Source organism: Protopterus annectens, chromosome 12.part0, assembly GCF_019279795.1.
Source record: "Protopterus annectens isolate FY-2018-M chromosome 12.part0, PAN1.0, whole genome shotgun sequence".
Taxonomy (NCBI): domain Eukaryota; kingdom Metazoa; phylum Chordata; order Ceratodontiformes; family Protopteridae; genus Protopterus; species Protopterus annectens.
This window is the reverse complement of record NC_056746.1, coordinates 206169907-206191207: the sequence shown is the minus strand read 5'-3', so window position 1 is coordinate 206191207 and position 21301 is coordinate 206169907. Positions and strand designations below refer to the sequence as shown.

Here is a 21301-nt window from a genome sequence, read left to right as displayed (position 1 = left end):
GACTTTTCCTCTAAAACTAAGGAAGGAAAAGCCAATTACGCTGGTAGAGTTTGTCAAATTCTTGATCAGTGTTCAACAGAATTCTCATAAACTGACCTTTTTTCAAAAGATTCTATCTAAAAGATTAACATAAAAAGCAGTTGTCTGATTTATTAAGCTTTCTTATGAGTGCTATCACCCAGTAGACCTCATCAGATAGAAATTTAGTAAATGAATTTACATTTACTTGACATGTTTCTTCTGAAAAGGGGGTGTTTTGGTGGAGAGCTGTTGCTACTGGCGGTTAGTTTGGCTAACTCTCTAGAACAATTGGTTCAGAATAACTCTCAGTCTGATTGGAGGGAGCGGTTAATCTTCTATTTGCATAATGGTATGACTGGACCAGCTGTTTTTCTGCAGAAACACCATTAACATTGGATCATCTATCCCAATTATATTCTTATTTTATTTTTTTTCCATTTTTTTTCCAACAAAGTCAGAGGTAGCACAAGAGAAATCAATAAATAATGTTCACTGAAAAACACATCAATTAAGCCCTATATCCCAGAAAAAGCAGACACACACAGCCTTAAGGTTCCAATGTTTCAATGCCATTTAACCCTATTAAGTGGTAGATGAAGTCTTAATGAAAGATGTTTTAAGACAAAAGTGCTTAACTGTGTTTTTACTTTTATTTTTAACTACTAAAGTGATTATGTCTTGCATCTTGAGAGTTGTTTTACTGGCGTGGATACTTGTGTATTTTTTGCTTACCTGTTTAAAGCCAGTGTGGGTGACATAGTAGTTTGGTGTTTTATATACATACATACATGGATCTACTTTAAAAAAAACAAAGATCAGAACACCGACGTTTATTTTTGTGAGACTGAAAATACTGAAAGGTGACATACTCAAATGCTGAAACTTTCCCAGGGTAAATAAACACTTGCCCAAACTTAAACTAAATACACACTGAAGTAATTAAAACCCACCCAGGTGGGGGGCTATGCCCCCTACACCTCCCCACTATATATACTAACTCCAGGATTGTACTACAGTTTAGAAAACTGCATGTTGGGCAAGTGTTTATTTACCCTAGCAAAGCTTTGGCATTCAGGTATGTCAGATTTCTGTATTTTCAGTCTTGTGAAAATGAATGTCGGCATTCTCTGATCTTTGTTTTTTAAAAGTAGATCCATATATATATATATATATATATATATATATATATATATATATATATATATATATATATATATATATATTCCAAGACTGATTGAGTATTGTCTCATTTGAGTGTGTTTCACTGTGATTCTATACCATTGGCTGTATTATACATGGATTTGACTGGTGAATTTCAGTATTTAGCTTCCAAAACCCTATTATATATTCTAATACCTTTTGTAGGCTTAAACTACTTCTTAAATAACTAGGAATTATTTTTTTGTGAATGTAAGAATAAATCTTTCTTTATTGATCCAGTCTGAGATTCTTACTATTTAAATAAATATAATAGATACTTACTTTATAAGTTGATATTTTGTACACATACACACACACACACACACACACACACACACACACACACACACACACACACACACACACACACACACACACACACACAAAATTTTAAATCCGATGTCTTCATTCTTATATTGTCTATCTGAGCCTCAACAGCTGTAGACATTTTGGAGGAACTTTATTTAAATCATGTGAGTTTATTAGTTAAAACAGTGGTTTGTGATTCATCTGTAGCTGAAAACTATCCAGGCCAACTGGTAACAAGAAAAGCACTGGCGTGCTAGGCATTTCTTTTTAATCGGAAAATATATGTTAATGTTCTAGAAAAGAAAACCACAGAATTATTTTTTGTCATCAGTCTGCTGTACTAAAGCAGGCTGCCAGCATCTGCATTAACCATGGCTAGTTTACTGACATTGTAATAGGCAAGTACTGGTGTGGATATTAACATGGGCTTTACCCTTTGGAAAGGCTTGGGTGCCATCCAGTGCTCATGTTACATATTTCTTCAGCCTATATCCTGTTAGAGGATAAAGCACCAGTGATAGTCCTGGAAAGAATTTGTGCAGATAATTTACCACACAAAGCATTTGCTGAAGTTTCATAGCATTACTTGGACTTGGTAACTCAGTCAATTTACTTTATTTGTATCTTGTCTAATGCTTTATCCACAAATGTAAAGTTCAAAATATTGAATTTCATCCCTGCCAAAATATTACTTTTCTTTAATGAGCTTGAGTTTTAAGTCTTCAGTGGTTTAAATCACAACATTTAACCTTTTAATATTTGATGCATTACCAGGCCCAAATACTAAAATTTCACCAGTTATGGCCACTAAGCCCTCAGGATAATTTTGAGGTTTATACTCATTTTACACTGAAAGTTTTCAGATGATAAAGTAAGGCTAAAAAGTAATCAAAAACAGAATCTTCCAGCTGGAGTAATGGAAGTTGTCTGTTTTCTGCTGTTTGAGTCAAGAGGTATTTGCCAAAATCATCTGAATGCATCTAATATAGAAAACGTCCTCACACCAGTCAACTTGAATGTTATATCTTCTAAGATAGGTAGTAAAAACTTCCTCTTTACTGAATCATTCATATATTTTCAGTCAACCCAAATTCTCACTTTGCCATTTTTCTTTATTAGTGGGACCATCTCAGCATACTAGTCTGCAGGTTTAGCAATCTTTTTCAATTACCCCAAGAGGCTGTATCCATTTTATCTTCATCTGTACCATAGAGGAGATGGAGGAGGTATACAAGGTACCCTTAGTGGCATAGTAAAGACACAGGGAACTGTAACTGCTTCCAGGAGGCTCTTTATTGGCTCATGTTTAAGAAGACCAACATCACCAGACACATTAGCAGTTAGTTTTTCAATTCTGACATTTAAACCCAATTTATATGCAGTAGTTCTGTTCTGCAGATGATTTGTGTAATGGCTCTGTGACACATGGATTGAAAACAAAACTTACATCTGTGCCCTTTTTACTCATTCATGGGTTTGAACTTTCCTTTGCATCTGAGCTTCCTACCTGAGCTGCATACTACCACTTCTTTTTTAACCAGCTTTGGACATTTTATGATGATTCTGTATGAACACATGACCTAACCATTATATCTGTCCCAGTGTCTGTTCTAAATCTTGCTCAAGTGCCATGAATTGGAAGTCTGACTGCTTAATGACAGAATCCAAAATGGAAGTTTCCTTTCCAATTTTCTCAGTTTTAGCTTCTACTGCTAACCCTTTGATCATCTTAATCTTACACACAACAGCAAAATGCTCCATTTTATTACACTTTTGGAACTGCCTGCTTTGTGCCTGACATGTCTCTGACTCATTATGCACATGGTTGCATCCAGTGCACTTCTCATTTGCATTCCTTTTTCAAATCACTTCCATATTTAAACTGGCCTCCCATATACTTTGTATGCTATATATTGCATGGTTTCTGCTTAGTTTCATTTACAACTCTCAGCACTCTTATACCTGCACTTTTCTTTTTAATTTGTTCACTGATGACCAATTTGCATAGCTTTTTCTAATACTAAATTCGGCACCAACTGCATCTTCTTTTTTTTAAAACAAGAAACATCTTTATTGAATTATCACTTATGACATAGTCAGTCATACATTTATTTAAATGAAAACAAGCTATTTTGACATATTTTCAATTATTTCAGTTGCAAATTCAAAACATTATACGTTACTTGTAATCTTCTATTCAGTCATTGTCAGGGGAATATTACATAGCTTATTCAGTTCCTGCCTTCCCTTAAACCTAATTTTTCCTCCACAACATTATTCTGCATGTGTTGTTCCCACAACTCCCATTTTTTACTATGTAATTCTCCCCACCCTTTTCTAAAGATCCCACTTCCAGTTCTTTTATCTCTGTTATTGCATTCACTACTTCTAGTACGGTCGGTTTATACTTTAATTTCTATTTTCTAGTAACTGCTGTTTTGGCAGCCACCAGAATTAATCTCAGCAAGGCCTTACTATGTATAAGAAATTCTGATAATGTATCACAGCTCAAAAAAAAATAATAATTTCCCCAAGTTACACCAATTTGCTCAGTCAGTATTTCTGACAGAATAGCCTGCAGGGAATTTTTAAAGTCTGCCAACTCATTACACTCCCAATAAATATGTTTTCAATTACCTTGTTCGCCATCACATCTCCAACATTTGCAACCTATCTCACGTAAAATTCTTTGGAGTCTGTTTGGGGTATAAAAATACCTATGGAAACTCTGCCAAGCAAAGATTCTATGTCTTCTAGACATTGTTGCATATTTGGAAGACATACATATATCCTCCCATTGTTTCTTTCCGAATTGCATATCCTGTCTCTCTTCATAATCCTTTCTAACCTCCTCTGATTGATTCAACAACTGCAACTTCTGAGAAACTTTACAATATGCAATGCTTATGACAACCCTATATTTTACTTCCTCATCTTTAGTGCCACCAGACCCACTGTATTCTGCTAATTCTTGTCTCCCAGTGCTTCAATACAATTGTCCCTTTTTTCGACATATTTGTGGAAGCATTTTTTAGACTAAAAATGTTTGCCTTGCATTATTATTATCGCATCAGACATTACAGCCTGCCTATCAGCAAATGCGAAAACACAAAAAATAGGTTTAGCATCTCTGCCAACAGCATAAAGTTCATTTGCCTAATTGTCTGGCTTTGATGCAGTTCTGTAGCATGTAAACTTTTACTTCATATTGGCCATACTAATAGCCGTGTAAAGGTAAATGACTCTGGTGCACTGAATTTGCCACCTTATTGATGTTTTGTTCTTTACCATCTTTCGCACCTGATGCAAACTCCTGTGAGTCTGTTTGCTCTTTAGTTGCGTTAGTGTTTTTTGTCTTAATTCCTCATTGATAGCATCCCATTCTGGCACCATGCAATGCTTTATGCATACTTTAAGGTTAGTGTCTACTAATTCATTGCATTTATTTTCCATACCAATTACAAGCAGAAATGTAGCATTAAAACATACACACCTTATTAGAACCCCAGTCAGTTTAGCTCTCCACCAATGCAGTATGGGAAAACCTCTTTTGGTTTATATGCATGCAGTCAGTCTAGCACAGGGCATCACAATGATCAGATATCACCAGACTTGTACAGTTTGTTCCCTTCCATGTTCTCCCATCATTACCATCCTTAGCAAATGTATTATTTAATGCAATCATTCATAGAGACCCCACTGTATTTATACTGTGGAGCTGGCACATTTAAAATGTTTCCTTTTCTTCTGTTTACTAGTTCATCTTCCTGTTTCTACATTGCTTTGCTTAATTCAGTCCTTAATAACCTTACACTTCTGCCCATAGGTAGTATTTTCCATTATAGCCTTACTGTTACTACCTGGAACAGTGTTTTTCATATTCTGTATGCCTACAATAAAAGTACTATCTCACTTATCACTTTTTAATTTGTTGTTGGTGCTTCATGCTCTATTTTTTTAATTCTAATGTCCTGATTACCACCTGTATTTATTACACGCACTTCCAATTTTCTCAGTAGATTATATTATCTTGTAACTACTATAAATTCGATTGTTCCTGCTTTAAGTTCTTTTATAACATCATTCAATCATAATTATTCATATATTTCTTCCCTTCCCTTCTGTATTTTAAATATAATGTATCTCCGTATTTTGTTTATTTCTTTCATTCATGTTGCTTTGTTTTGTATGTTCCATAATACAAGCATTAACATTCTTATTAATCTTTCTTTCAAGCTTCTTCTTACTTTGTCAGCTGTACAATTCCAACTTTTAATCCCTTCTTGATGTTTTTTTTTCGAAATCTGGCCATAAGTATTAACTATCCATGCATTACTGTCTCTGGCAGAAATTTCATTCCTTAAAAAAGAACTGACTGATCATCTCCAGAGGTCCCTACATACATAGATATTCAATTGTATACCCATTACAATTCCTTCTACCTTTCAAACTCTTTCTAATTCTTATTTACTCATCCTTAAATTGTTGTAAACTGCTACTTTCATAATTGCACATGCCATCTTACCATTTCAGACCCGCTAGTCCAACCCAGGTCCCACCTTTCCCCACTTATGTAGTCTCTGTGGTCATGCCATATTACTACATACCTACCTTCATCAGGCAATGCTTTGGGGGTAGTTTAAAAACAAATACATAAGATCAGCATACCTTTCAACCTCCTAGCACAAGAAATCTGGACAAAACCTAAAATAATTGGGGGGGCCTCAAAATGAGATTTTAAGTATTGCTTTTATAAATTTTAATAGTTGTTAGTATAACAGGCTTTGGGGTGGCATGATTTTTTGAAGGATGCAAAGTCTGAAAATCAAATGTGTGCCATTATGTAGTGACTTCAATCCTCAGTGATTTTTCAGAAAACCACACATTTTATGAAGAACATACTAAAATAGGAGGCAAAAATCTGGACATTCTGCAAAAATCTGGACAGTTGAGAGATATGAAAATCAGTCTACAAGTCCATCTAAACGATGCATATTTGCTAATATCAGTTCAGTATGTCATTTATAGAATGATAGCCTTACAAATTAAACTAGTTAAAGTAAGCAACTTAAAACCAACAACCTTAATAGCTGAAGTATCCCCAATTTTTGTACACCACTGGTGTTATGAACACAACATTTCCCACTGACTTAGTTTAATTTAAGTCTATATTTTATAGATTCATAGATTAGTACTAGGCTAACTGCTCTTGCGAGCCATTTTAAGTCTAGCCAATTATCCCTTGTGAGACTCAAACCCTGCAACTTGTGTTTGTAAGGCAAACACCTTAACCATTAGGCCACCCACCCAACAGGTGGATAGGAGCATATTATTTTGTTAACCAGCATAAACTTTTTTAAAACTGTAACATAGCTTATTTCTTGATATGAAAAATAATATATATTGCTGGTAATTGCTCCACGTAAAAAATATAAGCGAAAGAAACACAAAGTCAAAAACACAGTTCCTTGAGTATTCACGTCTATTCAGACCCAGTTAAGTATTTGTAGTTCTTTAAAAATGGTAAATGAACCATAGAATACAGCAAACCACAAAAGTTCCAGTCTATTCAGACCGACAAGTGCAAAAGCATGTAAACATAATCCTCAATAAACGATAAACAATGAAGCCAGTCAAATATAAAAAGAACACAGGTTTAATGGATCCTCGGTGAGTGCTTTCGCAAAATGCTTTGTCAAACCAGTAACATTATACAGCATTGCATCCAATTTATACTAGTTCCATTGGTTAAACTAGCTAATTAAGTAGACAATTATTCAATGAAGAACAGTATACTGCATTAACCTCTATACTCTCTTCAAAGAACACATTTAAAAACATCAAAATTTAATCATAAGCTGTTAAAAAGTATTTATATATAAATATCAATAAATATATAAATAGTCTGTATATATTAAAAATACTAGTTTTTAAATATAAACTAGATTTTTATTAATAAGCTTGATTTTTATTGAATAATAAAAGACAAATAAACACCTCTAATGTATGTAGATAGTATAATGGGACCTATATCAAATCCTATGTCTTCTGTTCTTGAGTATAGGTTTCAAGGGCACTCTGTCATTAAGCCCCGGGGGGATATGAGCCCTAGTCCTAATGATCCACTGGGCTTCTAGTGACTCAGTTTTGTTTTTGATATCACCCCATCTATTGGGTGGCTCTAAAACTTGTAGAACCGAAAAAGTAAATTTATGTCTATCATTAGTTTCTAAAACATGCTTTGATAACGCATTTACCTCAGATTTAATGCGTATTTGATATAGGTGTTCGCGAATGCGCTGTTTTAACATACAATTCGTTTTACCAATGTAAAACGATGCGCATAGGGAACATCTAGCTAAATATACTAAGTGTTTACTTTCACAGGTTGCATTAACTTTAATAAAAAAGTAATCTCCTATCATTGGATGTATAAACATAGGTGTATTCAGAATGTAGGAACAATAATTACATTTATTACATGGCTTTGAACCCATAAACTCGTTTGAGGTACTGCAATTTCTTGAAACAGGACAACAAAGCTTATTGTATAGATTGTTTTTATTTTTATAAGCAAAATTAGGATGCTCCCCAATATGTCTAGATACTTCAGGATCCAACCTAAGTATTTCCCAATATTTAATAATTGATTCTTTTATAGAATGAATATCCTGTAAGTAGTGAACTGTAAATCTAACTACATCTTTTTTAACATTCAGATTATCATTAGTATTCGATTTATATTCCTTTAAACCGGCCTCAGAAAAAATGGGTATGGCTCTATTATGTCTCAAATTTCGGACTTCATTGAATGTGTCCCTTATTTCTTTGGATTTGTAACTTTTTTCACCAAATTTTAATTCCATGCCCCTTAATTCTTCCTCAAATAATTCTTCATTTGGTGTTAACCTTGATATCCGCATGCCCTGACCTTTCATGACATTTCTAAAAATGTGTGGTGGGTGCATGCTGTCTCTGTTTAATAAGTTGTCTAACTAAAAGTCCTGTTCCTCTATGCAGTGCCATGCAGACTCCTAAGGAGTAATATCTGCTTAGCCTCCCATGCTATGAATGACCTACCTCACTTTGTACTGCTTCATCTAAATGAAATGAATGGTAAACAAACATCCATTCTAGAGAACTAGACCTATGCTACTGCATCAACAATATGGTGTAACAAATACCTAACCCAATACATCTATCTCCCATTTCTGGAATCAACTAAGTTACACATCAAGCAGATTACTTCCCTAACAACTTTTTAGATGACTGGATGGGCAATCACAAATTTTTATCAGGGATATATAGAGAAAGTCTACATAATGGGGGACATTGCTCATCTCCCTCCAGTATTGTGTGATTTGGCTGAGGTTCTTGATGGTTTCCTTTGGCTGTAAGCTTAGTAAGAAAGTAAGACCCTATGATGTGTGTTATTTTATGCACTACTTGAACAGAAAGTCAAGCTCATGCAGTTTATCTGGGACATCAGACTGAAAATGTCCCCATACTGCATAAGATGCAGGTGCGTGAGTGTTGTGTTGGTGCTTCGTGGCTTTGCAGCCGTGGCCCTGCTATTGTTCCCAATTTACTGTGCTTTCTGTATGTGAACAGAGCCAGAAACTGTGACCTGCAAAACTGGGTCAACACTACTGTTTTAGCACTTTGGTGATGTGCTTTAAAAGATAACAAGTGTGTCATATTTGTGACATTTATGAGGTATAAGTGAAGAACTTCACGAATACTGCATGCAATTTGATTATTTGTGTGAGCCATCTCGATCACAAAACCAACTGGAACTTTCTGTTTACTTGATAGCATTATTATTGAGCAGCTGGTCAGTCTTTTACTGTGAGATTCATTTACTCTTTTTTTGAAAATTATTTACAATATAGCTTTATTAAATGAAAACTATTTGCCTTAACAAGTAGAATACTATTTTTTTTGCTGTGCACACTAGTGGAAAAGTAAGTGTGTGTGTGTGTGTGTGTGTGTGTGTGTATTTAAGCTACTTTGATATCTTTAAACTCAGAATGCTACCATCACAATTCTACAGTCTTGAAGATGATTATGTAAGTCAGGAGTGTAGCCCCCTGTATGGAGGATGGTGCTTTGGAGGCGGGGGGGGGGGGGGTGCACATTTTTGTACTGCATTCTGAAAATATTCTTGTACTAAGCCACTTAACTGCCTTAGCTTTGTGAAAGTGAAATTCTTGGCACCATTTTTTTCTGAAGGGTAGATTTTTTCTTAATAAATTTAAGAAATACTTCCAAATGTAATGTTTGAAAAGCAAATCATAATCAAAACTTAAAATGTTTATGGTTGCAGGCATGTTATATCACTTGCTTGATTTACTAATATATTTAGCACGTACACATTTCTGTGAATTTTCTTTCCAGTGGTCAACTATTGCATGATAGCATTAATTGTCACATAAAATGCATGCCTTACCTAGCTTTCTGTATTAGTCCGTTGTTTTTCTTTTTAGCTCTTGATAACTCCCTTTAGGAGCTTAAAGCATCTGTGACTATTTCAGCTGTGTCCGTGAGCATTTCTTCACTTTATAATATCATTTGTCTGTGCTTTCGGACAATGCAAATTTAAATACGCTTTCAGCAGTGCTTTATCAATTAAGAGATTGGTACACAAGACTGGTCCTTCTGCTGACAGGTCATATCACTATAGGAAATGGATCTGTCAGGGTCTTCTGAGTATGTACAAGTTCTAGTGTTAAACATGATTTGTTTACTGAAATGTCAGCATTTAGGTTGTTTTTTACACCAGCGACACCTTTTCACCATTTACTGAATGACACAGTAAGCTTTCTTTGGCAGTAATGTGAATAGGTGATGTGTCCTGTGCATGGCACGACTTAAATGGAATGAAATCACCAACACTTTTCAGAATTTTAATGTCCTTTTATTTTGTCTGGACTCAGCTGACTTATGTTCCTAAAAAACAGAGAAGGCTGGAAATACAACACCCATATGGACATAACTCAACATATGGTGGTTGAGTTTGACTCAGTGCCAACATTTACAAAGTCAGTAGGATATTGTGATGCATTGTCTCCTACAGGTGATTGATTATTCAACAAATTAGTCATTGGAAGTTATTTATCACACTATTATCCTTCTTGGTACTTTCTATCAATAAACCCAATGAACTAAAGAGGAAGAGAGAGTGCTTGCATCTTCAGGCATGTACTCTAGGTATTAAGAAGTTGTAATTATTCTGTGCATGTCTTTGGTGAGCCCACAACTGGAATACTTTGATTAGCACTAAAGATCATTTAAAGAAAATAAACCGAACATTTGCAGCAACTACACAGAGAAAGATTACTGTGGTGATATGGGGGAATGGGCCTGCAGCAATATAAATAGAGAATAGTGATTGTGGGAATGTTCTGTCAGGTGTGGGAGCACAATCAAGGCATACTACAGTATGACGGAAGTATACAAGGACTAGAACATAGGGGAAAGCTGCAGTGAAGAGGAGATGAGTGTCAGAGAGATAGAACTAGAATTAGAATAGATGTATGGAAATATTATTTGACAAAGAGGGTAGTGAAAAAAATACAAGCAGTTACAAGATAAGTTTCTGAAACCTGGGATAGCAGGTAACCCTGAATTAGCATGAGATTGGTAAAACAAAACTGCAAACACAGTGGGCAGGCAAGACAGCAAGAGGCTAGCTGCAATATGTGGACAGACTAGATAACACCTATTGTTTTTCATTTACCAGTCTACCTTAATGCTCATAACAGAATTGCTTTATTAAGCTCATCTAGGCCAAATTCTGCAGCCTGAGCAATGACAAGTCCCCTGTCTGGGTTTGGGTCATAAATTTGTTGCCTGAAGAAACAGAAGGGGTAAAGATAAAAGGGAACAGAAGAATCATAACAACAGCCATATGTGTGTTGGGATATTATTATTCAGTACATGTTTTGGTGTCTCCAACTACTGTGAATGTACCTTGCACACAATGTGTATAGAGCTCCTCATGATATAGCAGAAAAGCAGGCCAAGGAGAGGAGGTCAGTCATGATTTCTGTTCTGTTTCCCTTCTATAGAAAATTAAGCAATGACCCATCTACTTACCAGGTTCAGTACAGTGAAAAAGCTCAAGTGACAAAGTTACATCCATAAAGGCATTTATTTTCTCAAGGTGCATTGATTCAGTGTTAAAAAGTGTGTTCCTTTGTGCAATGGGGGTGGGGGTCCTGAGGTATAATAGGAGTAAGGCAAATGTTCAGAGAAATACACCTGTATCTAAAGATGAGAACCTCATCACATGTACAGGCTTTCCTTGTAAAATAGAGTCATAGGTCTCAGCACAGATAACACCTCCTATACCTCAACTCTGAAAGCCAGATCATGCCGAACAAAGTATGCAAAGTGCAGATCCAAATCTAGATGATTGTTCTAAATGCAACTTTTTACTGCAATCACCAATTTACATTTTTATCAGTCTCTACTTAGACACATTCAGTGAGACCAGGAAATCAACTCGAGTTCATTAGATTGAGAGGTGGGTGGAGTTGTTAATTATGAAATAAAGTTCCCATTTCCCAAAGGCCAGCCAGTAGCGGAAAATGAGAAATGCTTCACTCGAAAGAATTTAAGGGGAAAAAAACATTAAGGCAGTTGTATAAATGTGAATCAGCAATCATAACTTACTAATCAATGGAGGAACACATTGGTAGCATACTACTGAGAATTATATACACATTCATATTTCCCTATTAGAAGTAGAACAGAAACAAACAGAATAATTCCAAATCTGAATGCGTCTGTCCCATTTCTATGAAGAACAGATGCAGCCCAGCCAGAATGTGTTAAATGCTTGCCTGGATGCTGATTTTCCATCTAACACTAGGGGGTGAGCTTGCACTTTGTAGTAGGGCTGCATTTCTTCACCCTCTGTGTTAAGTTCAGCAAAACTTCATCAGATGGGAATGGCTAAGGGAACTTTTTCTCCATCAGTTAGTTACACTCAGGCTCTGCCAAAGGTAGCCACATGTTTTGCTTGTATTCCCCTGCCCACTCTTAGCTGATACTGTGGGGAGAAAAACAGGCAGACGCAGTGTTCTGGAGAAACTTCAACCCTGCTGGAGGAAAACACTGGGATTTTTTTTTTTTTTTTAACTGTAAAGACATCTCTTTACTTCAGTCTTAAAGAGGACGTGGTTTCTGAAGAGCCAAAAAAATCCAAGTCCCAGGTAAGCAGCAATCCACCTTGGTTATTATTTTTTTTTAAACTAGAGATTTTAAGTGTTTGTTTTGGGTTACTAAGAGTGCTCTTTCAGAAATTGCTATATTGGGTTGTCTCTCTCTCTCTTAAACTGATTCCAGCTGAGAAGTAAAAGGAGGAGAAAATTATTCTGTTTTGTGACTCTTTTTATGTTATCTTAGTAAAGACAGGACTAGAGGAATTTAGACAAAAAACTGCTAGTTTTATAACGAAGCATTTTAAACCCACTGTATCTTGTGAGACTCCTACAAATGAAAGGATATGTAAGTTGGTTTAGATGATTTGTACCATATGTTATAGCAGTGAATGACTTCCACTCTACAGAAATGTTTAACTTAGAGCAATAATACATTCTGAGCTGTTTGGTACATCATAACTACAGGTTTGAGTATCTGGCTATCTTTTCACCTGCAATCATATAGTATAGAAGTAGAAACGGAGCATGTCTCTTAACAGAACAGCATCAGATATCCACAGCTGCTGCTTTGTGTGAGGAATCCACCAAAGTGGAAATGACCTCTAACCAGTCCTTAACTCTTCCATTTACTAAGGCACTTTCCATTTTTTGCATAGCGAATGAGACAACCCAGACAGTGACCTGAGGGAGCTAATTGAGATGTCTGTCAGCTGTAATGGAGAAAAAAAAACCTCCCAACATATAACATGGATTTCCCTGTCTTGACTACTTCATTACTGCTAATGGAAACAGATATTGTGCCCCTGGGAAGATGTTGTGGTAAATGATCTTTCAGTTAATTATGAGTTTTGTTCATACAGACATCAATGTTTTATCTGAGATGTCATTTGATTTATACATAAGAATTCACTAGTTTCCTTATATTTTTCTCCATTCATTATGACAGTTGTCTTTATTATCTTCTGATCTCACTTCTTGCCACTATATGCATCCAGTCTGTATGAGGAGTGATCCCAGTTTCCTTAACCAGTTCTTCATTACTGACTCTTCAACTCAGAATAAACTGACATTATAGGTACTACATGCATTTCTTTTTCACATAGATCAATGTGCATGGAACGATACCTGTGTCTAGGTGAATCTGTATGCTGTTGCATGAGCTTATAAATTGTAATAAGTGCTCTGTAAAAGTGCAATGCTGTCCAGTTGTATCTAAACAGAACTTTAGTAGCAGTTAACTAATAAAGTTTGGCTATTACAGTAAAATTGTTGCAGTTCTGTATTTGTAAGTGCTGTGACTGACAAGTGGGTATAGCGTTCAGATATACAGTGACTTACTGGGCGTATTATAGAGTTAGACGAGTTTGAGCAAAGAAATCTTTAAGATCTTGCCAATAACTGCAGAGCATCCACAGCTGTGAGTAAACTGAAAAATACAAACATCAGACTGAATACTTTCAAAACCAAAATACAGCTTCCGTAATGCAAAAGTCAAGGATGAAAGTATAAAAACAAGTTGTATGGTTCTAGATACAGCCCGTGAAAGAGATGTAGGTCTGCAATTTGAGAGAAGTGGTTTTATGAGAGGCAAAGGAGGTGAGGAGGGAGTGCTGAAAAGAGAGAGGGCAGGTGAACAGAAGCTGTAATTTGGCCAGAACCTGTGTAAAAGGCTTTGAATGGATTTTAAATGACAATATTATGAACATTTATTACCCATGAGGCTTAAATATGTATCAGTATGGAATGTGCTTAACTAACTTTTTCATTGCTAATATTCTGTGATACAGTTTTATGCAAGTTTAATGACATATTTTAAAGATAACATTTCCTACATGGCAAAGAGGGACTTGGCAAACAGTCTAGCCATTATCTAACTTCAGTTTCATGATCAAAAATCTAAAGTTAAGCTGTGTCTTCCCAGCAGTTAATACAATCAGCACCTTCTAAATGCTAGTCATAGTCCAGAAATTCCACCTGCCATGCTCCAACTAAAGAAACCTTTCTCAGAAAAAAATCCGACTGAAACTTTGTTCGTATATTTTAGCGTAACAATGATGTCAAAACTATAATCGAAGAAAATTTGCTGGGATTTTGATTTATATTCACATCCTCACTTGAATGTGGAGTTTGTGTAGCTATAAATTCTCCCCATATTGAGACAAAATGTTTGTCATGTCTTATGTCTTCACCATATGCACTGAATGCTTTTCTGTTGTGACTTTAAAGGCCATCTCTCCAAATTAGACTGACCTCTGTTTAAAGCAACTAACCACCCACAAGAACTTTTGGTCCATAAATAACTCGTGCTCCAGGACTGTGATGGGGGTCGCTTTTTTAAAATACTCTGTGATACTGATGTTATTTATATGATGACACAACCCCACAGTACTGTCACTGAAATGCATATTCTCTCTTCAGTTCAAGTCTAATAAGTCTGATGTAGAATATATGAGTAAAAGACAAATAGTGCCTCTGCAAGAAATGGTAACACTTCATGCAATACTGCCAAGTCAGAAGTGATAGGTAATTTTAACTTGGACTGCATTTTACCCAGTAAGTAAACTGGAGGTACAGTGCAGTGCAGCGCTGAAGCATTGACAGAACGGCATTCATAAGGGCAGCGACTAGACTGGGCAATATCACTACTAATAGTTTTAATCTGAGGAATACTTAAATTAAGCTCCAATGTGTCTCTGTTTTCATTGACAAAAAATGACAGAAAAGACAAAGTAACTCATCGGACTGACCGGCAGATTTGAATTGAATGTTGAATATTTACATGACACTGTGTGAATCAAATGTCTACAGGCCTGATCCAGAGAGACAGTGCTGCAAAATTCGGTTAAATTAAAGTTATTAAAGCAGCCTGTCATGTTTGCAGCAGGCAGAGTACAACAATAGCGTTAATGCAAGTTCTTTAGTGTTTTATTTTTAAAGGCATTTGGATCTGCAAAGATGGATGTGTGGCTACGGCCAGGATACCAGAATACTGCTGATATGTCAGTACACTGGTAAACCTAGCAGTACTGGGTAGCGGAAGTCTAAATGTGCACGCCTTCATCTGGTCTAACTTGCACAGCAGTTTTTGTTTCCTTATAGTCAGTACCTTCACTGTGTCTTGACTCCCTTATGGCTTCTGTTGCTTATTTTGAATTTTCCCTGTATTATGCACTTTTCTATTTTGTATCTTTTTAGATTATTTCTGTACTTCCCCGCAAATTGCTGTAAGTTTAACTAGATATCAAAATGCATTATTTTTTATCCATTATTCTATTAGGCGCTTTCTCTCCTTTGCTCATTGTCACCTTGACTTTAGGTTAAGACTATGCTTATGCAGCTTGTCTGATTGATGCAACTGGTACACAATCAGAAAATGCAAGAAGGCTTGCTAAGACTTTCTGAAGCAGGATGTATAGTATTGGTAATATATGCATTTAAAAAACTGTGTCAGGTGTCCTTGCCTGTATTTAAATGCAAACAAAATGTGTGTATGGGGAAGGACAAAAATTGTAAGCCTGATCTGTGACCTTTTGATGGGTATTTGATTGTCAGGAAGTGGATTTTGAAACTTGGATGAAAAGAGTGTGCATCTCTAATGTTCTGCTAAAAAGATATACTCCTTTCTCATGGATCAAAAATTTGAATGCTGATGGAAGGGATCATGATGCCGTAGTGTTCTGATAAGTGTTGATTACCTAGCAAGATTTATATTTTGTTTATTTACTAGAATGACTGGTATGAATTATTTTATCAGAGAATAAAGGTATAAATACAGGAGAAGGGATTTTTCTACATAGGCTTATAGCTTCATAGTTTAAGTACTAGGCTAGCTGCCCTTGTGGGCTATTTTAAGCCTAGCCAATTTCATTTTTCAGAGGTTCAGAATCAAACCCTATATCTTGTCTATGAGGTAAGCACCTTAACTGTTTTATAGCCCCTCTCCCCATCCTTATACCACCTGTCCCAGAAAAGCATTTGTCTATAATTTGTCCCCAAGCTGCAACTAAATGTGATGCCATTTTATAGTCTGGCTGTAAATTAGTAACATTTCAAAGTGATTTTTTTTTTTTATGTACACACTGCTTGACATGTCTATTTGAAAATTTCAGAGCATGCCTTGCTAGGTGTCTTGCAGATGTGTTCCAGCTGTTGAAGTGTGCATTACTTACAGTGCCATTACTGCTGTGGACTTTCCCATCAGTTTTCACTGTAGCGTGAAATGCTTTGTTATGTTGCCTGATATACAGATCATTAATATTCATATTCTATGGTATTTTCATAGCATTTTAGTTCAGATTAAGTATGGTTCCACTGCAGGTGTGCTCTGATTTGTTTTTCTCAAGTTTCTAAAAGTCTAAGAAATAGTATACGTTGGGTGGGTGGGTGAGCGCAGATCACATTGGGTTTTACTGTTGTAATGAATTTTTACTCAGTATGCCATTTTTCTGCCTTTTACAGTATAAGGCTTCTTACTTCACAAGATATTTGCTAGTAGAATCCCTGCCTTCAGAATGAGAGCGTGTGCATGCATGATTATATATCGGTATGCTGTCTGTTAAACAGCACAGATTAATAGCCATTAAATCATTGTAAAGCACCCCACAAAGCCACAAGGTAGCAATTAAGTTATCAAACAGTCAGAGTCATAATCTCTCAGTGGTCTAATTGGATAATTTGTTCTCTGCTGGGACACATCTAAAATAGAAATCTACATTATATTTGCTACAAGGTCTGTTCTGAAAATTTTGGAATATTTTTTCCAGTGTATCTGAAGATCTGCCTTGCCTGTATTGTATATGAACCAGTCTCCTGTTATATGAAGAAACCCTTGGCATATATTTCTGTCAGGTCCCTGCAGAATAATTCATTTTCTAAAATGTGTCTGCATATTAAGTACTCCTTTGTGGTATTACAGCTAAGCAGTATTATACTTAAAGGTACCTGTTGGTACTGCAGACCTATGTTTCGACTTTTTCATGAACAGTTCTTACGAGTCTGCTTGGAAAAATGAGGAGTGTTGTTTTACCAGTGTGTTTATTAACAAATACAAGAAGTAAACTAAAGTTGGTGTTTGTGTTATACTGGCATGCATTGTTTTATTTGCTTTTGTACCCACGATTTATATAGAGCCTATGTAAAAAGCTGAAGTGTATTACTACTGTGAAAATGTCTTGTATTATTACAATTCCTATTAAACTAGTCATATAATCAGCAGTTGGTATCAAAACCAGACAATAAGCAGTTCACTAGCAGACTTAACTCTTCCATCTGATGTACAATCTGCTGATTGTAAGCTTTCTTTCTCTGTGTGTGCTTTACCTTTGCAATGTTGAGCCATTTTGCCTAGTTCATATGTTTTTTTTTTTTTTTTTTTTTACAATTTATGATAGCAGTCCAACATATGGTTACAACTCTTTCAGTGAAGTAATATCCTGGTACCCTGGTACAATAGTATTGAAGTAATATATCAGCATTTCTCTCCCCATATCCCCAGATTCGCACATCTTGGTGTTCTGTCTGATTTTATACAAAAAAAAGAAACAAAAAACTACCCAGTCTTTGCACATGTGATCTGCGATGCTGTAATAACTGAAGAAAATGTGTGTCTGTCTACATATGTAGCAGACTGCCAATTATTTGAACAGCTTTTTCTACTTAGTTGACTTCTTCCACCCCCACACTGACCTGTATCACTTAAATCTGAGAAACTCTCCACAGAAGACAAAGGAGTTGCATTGTCTTTCCCTTCCCCCCTGCAGTACCCTCCCTTCCCCCTGCAGTACCCTCCCTTCCCTTCTACTTTGGGGACTCTCTTATGGCACTGCCAGCAGTTGCACACCAGATGCATTACTTCCCATCCTATCTGTACACACACAGTATCAATCCTACCAGAGATGAAAATAATTCTGCAGTTCAATATTTGTCTGAAATACTTATTTTTAGGGCAACATATTAATTAAATAATATGTTGATTCAGCAAACTCTGGGTGGCCCAAAATTCATCTGTTTTTCTCCTAGAACAATTGACTGGCTGAACTGTCAGACATACACAGGCTTTGAAGGTACTATCTGCCTGGTATTCATTGGTACTATTGTGTGTGTGTGTGTGGGGGGGGGGGTTATTTGTCTGGTATTTATCAAAGATTGTAGTGGTGAATGCAGACTATAGATATGTTACCTTTCTTTAATTCATTAATGGTATTATTTGAAAGCCTGCTGCCCTTCTGATTTATGGTAGTTTTGTATGGCAGGAGCATTATTTCAGAATTCAGTAATTATGCTGTATGACAGGATGCTATCCATCTGGTGTTCATTGACATTTTGTGTTACAGATATGTTTTATTGGTATTGCACAACAAAACACTTTACATTCAGAAATTACTTTCTTCATCTGAAAGCTGATTTCTGTAGGTTGTAATGACAGCATGTATTCAGAGACAGGAGGGATTGTTTAGGGAATATAAATATACTTACTAACACAGCTAGTCTTGGTTAGAGGTGCTTGGTCCATGGGCAAAAGGAGGTGTTTTCTATTAGTATGTGGTATTGCTGAGCTGTATTATGAAGTCCTCCACAATAATGTTGAAGCTGATGGGGGTGGGGTCTATAATAATTTAAGTACAAGTGTGTGCTTGTGTATATGCATGTGCGTGCATGTATACATGTGTCTGTAGCAGGTATAATAATTCCCAAGTTACAAGGCATGGGAAAGACAGAAGTTCTAGTGTACGGCTCTTTCTGTTTCCTGGTTTACCTTAAAATGGACACTTGCTGAGCAGGCTTTACATCAGCTGTGATGAGAGTTATCTTTTTCTGTTTCCTGGTTTACCTTAAAATGGACACTTGCTGAGCAGGCTTTACATCAGCTGTGATGAGAGTTATCTTTTCCACAAGTAGTATGAAAACATTTCTGAAACATGCAAGTAAAATGTTAACTAATCAATACTATATATACACAGTGAGATGAATTTGTATGTGGGTTTCACTCCTACACTTTCTTCTTGCTTTTAAAAGAGAAGTTGTTGGGAGCAAAACACTCTTAATTCAAAAATGCAAATTTTTATCTGCCTATTTACTGACCTTGCATGATTTGAGGTTTGCTGAAACAAAGATTCTTTGATTTCCTGTAGTGTACCCAAATGGATAACATTATATTATGTAGTGAATCGCCTTACATTTGTTGGCATCCGAATCAAATGGCCACATACTAGCCCACGTCTGAGTCATGTGCTCTTTCTGCTTTTATCATCCTTCCATTCAGAACTGCAGAGAAACAGTGTAATCCTACATAGGGTAAAGTAGTCATTCTGTCCCTGGATATGTCATTAAAGAAATCCTAACACTGATTTTTAGCACTCTACTTGTCACCTCCACCCCAATTCTTTGGATAGCTACCTGTTAACTGTCACTTTCTGATTCCATCTTGTCCAACCATCCTGTTAGATATGCCAATACCTTTGTCATTCAAATGGATGTCTTTTGTAATTTTCCTATCAAACTGCTGTATGGACCCACATCAAAGACTTTACTGAAAATCAAGCATCGCTGTATCCAGTAAGAGTCTTGTCAACTTCTTCAATCACCTATGCATTAGTCACCATTTTGTAAAGGCTATTCTATTCATTTGACAGCATCTGTTTTATTCCTGCCCCTAATCCTTATATAATGCCCATTGGTAATGGATTGGTATTCTAACAATGATAGCAGTCTACCTCCCAGCTGGAAGAAATAGAAATATAAAGATACAAGAGTTTCATCAATAATATAATGTTAAGTTTACCAAAAAAAAAAAAACTATCTGCATGAATAAAATTGACTATACAGAATAATTATATCAGGACATTTATTATGTTTGTAAAATTCACTATAAGTTTGAGCTATTGTTTCTGTCTTGAGCTTTGGCTGAAAAAGTTTTTTGTACCTATCTTGCTACCTGTTTAAAAGAGAGAATAAATGAATAAATCAGAGTGGTGAAAGTAAATGTTAAGAACTTGGGTGTTTATTATGCTAGTTTAGCTTCTAGACCTTGTATAAGTAGAGATCTCAGCAGGGTAGATGATTTTTTTTGTGAGATTTCTATGTAGTCATTACAGTGTAAACAGGGTTTGATACATTGACATGTAAACCAAAAAGGGAATCTTGTTATCAGAGTGCAAAATGCTGTTCAAAGCCTTGGTCCAGGGGTGGAATTCAGAAAGTGAATGTGCACTGTGTACGAGTGAGTTTTACAAGTGCAATGATATGTATGCAGAGATTGAATTCAGCGGCAGTCTTTTCAGCTGCGCATGGTAACACAGTGCTTGTCATACTATGCATGCAGATGAGGTTAACTGATATGTCTGACGGAGACAGACTCGTCTAACAAGAACAGTGTGTTATACTGTAACATAAAAAGTAATTGTATGGGAAGTTGCTACCATACCTCTCAACCTCTTGGAGCAAGAAATCTAGACAAAGCCAAAAGTAATGGGGTACAACTGCCAAAAATAAGGACAATTTTTAAATTTGCTCTTACAAACTTAGAAACTTGATATAATAACAGGTTTTGAAATGACATGAATTTTCTGAAGGGTATAAAGTCTGAAACTCAGTTTCATTTTCTG

The 21301-nt window shown here is 36.0% G+C and overlaps 1 protein-coding gene across 1 annotated transcript in view; it reads left to right on the top strand.

Annotated features, from left to right (window-relative positions):
• The first annotated feature begins 12349 nt into the window (after nt 1-12349).
• Nucleotides 12350-21301, top strand: part of LOC122816450 (netrin-3-like) — a 668831-nt gene continuing 659879 nt past the window's right edge. The window contains exon 1 of the mRNA XM_044089255.1: nt 12350-12749. The gene's annotated coding sequence lies outside the window, so the exon portion shown is untranslated. The remainder of the gene's footprint in view (nt 12750-21301) is intronic.